This window comes from Sinocyclocheilus rhinocerous, unplaced genomic scaffold (assembly GCF_001515625.1).
Source record: "Sinocyclocheilus rhinocerous isolate Xijiao unplaced genomic scaffold, SAMN03320098_v1.1 scaffold4395, whole genome shotgun sequence".
NCBI lineage: Eukaryota > Metazoa > Chordata > Actinopteri > Cypriniformes > Cyprinidae > Sinocyclocheilus > Sinocyclocheilus rhinocerous.
In genome coordinates, this window is record NW_015635544.1 from 55,216 (window position 1) to 56,938 (window position 1,723).

The following is a 1,723-nucleotide window of genomic DNA, read 5'->3' on the forward strand; positions in this document are numbered from 1 at the left end:
CAGGCTGCAGCAAAGTCAGATTGTGCAGAGGAATCATCTGGTTCCTTTGGTCTTGTCCCGGTGGTCGTCTGAGACGAGGTCTTTACAGGGGATCTGTATCTGGGGCTCATCTAGTTGTCCTGGTCTCCGCTGTCTTTCAGGGCTGTAGAGGTCCTTTCTAGGTGCTGATCCACCATCTGGTCTGAATATGTACTGGATCCGGGTGACTGCAGTGACCATCTGATCTGGATACAGACTGGATCTGGTGGCAGCGGTGACCTCGGAATTACAGGTAGGCTATTTCCTTAAACCTCCACAGCTCGTATATTTTTCCACCAAGTGGTGAGAACGTAATGATTACGAAAACGATTATTTATTTTTGATAATTATTATTTTATTTCAGTTAGTTTTTCCAATAACTGTTGTTTAGTTTCGTTTTAGTTTTTTCAATTATTTTGACGTTTTTATTTTATTTCAGTTTACGAAATTGTTTTTTCATCAATCGTTTTAGTCTTAGTTTTAGTTTTCGTTTAGGAAAATAACCTTGCTGGTAAATACTGTTGTGAACCCTGGGCCCATTCAGTTAGCGCCCACACCACCGATTGCTGTTATAGTGAGAAAAATAAAACACAAACATTTTCAAAAAGAGAGCAGAATTCCTTTTCTGCTTATCATGAGCGTTGGGTCCCCGCAAGGCAGCCTGTCGCTCGAACCAACCCAATCCCTTGCCACGTGGGCCGAGGCCTGGCAGGCCATCCCCGGAGTGTCAAAATAGGTTCTGGGGATAATAAAACAAGGGTATTCACTTCAATTCGCTTGAAGACCCCCTCGATTCAGCAGCGTGGTCTCCACCTCAGTTCAGAGCAAGGACGCAAATGTCCTGCGCGCCGAGGTGATGAATTTGCTGGCGAAAGGAGCCATAGAAATGGTTCCCCCAGCTCAGAGCGAGTCAGGCTTCTACAACCGATACTTCCTCGTCCCCAAAAAGGATGGCGGCCTAAGGCCCATCCTCGATCTCAGGCACCTGAACCGCGCCCTCATGAGACGGCCGTTCAGGATGATTACATTGAAGCAGATCCTCTCGCAAGTGTGCCCAGGGGACTGGTTCTTTTTGCTGGATCTGAAAGATACCTACTTCCACGTCCTGCACGCCGAGGTGATGAACTTGCTGGCGAAAGGAGCCATAGAAACGGCTCCCCCAGCTCAGAGCGAGTCAGGCTTCTACAACCGATAATTTCTCGTCCCCAAAAAGGATGGTGTCCTAAGGCCCATCCTCGATCTCAGGCACCTGAACCGCACCCTCATGAGACGGCCGTTCAGGAAGATTACATTGAAGCAGATCCTCTCGCAAGTGTGCCCAGGGGACTGGTTCTTTTCGCTGGATCTGAAAGATACCTACTTCCACATCCAGATAGCCCCCCGCCTCAGGCGATTCTTGAGATTCGCCTTTGAGGGAGTGGCATATCAATACACAGTCCTTCCCTTCGGACTGTCCCTAGCAAGGTTATTATAGTTTTGAATTTTTAAATTAGTTTTATTTTAATATCGTTTTCAAATTAGCTATACGATTCAGTTTAGTTTTTATTAGTTTCATTCATATTTTTGTTAGTTTTAGTTTAGTTTTTATTTTGTGTACGCATTTTTATTTCGTTTTTATATAGTTTAGTTTCATTTTTAGTTTCAGTTTTAATTAAAGTTTAGCAGAATTAACAGATCACTTCCAGAGCGCAGGCCAAAGAAAGAC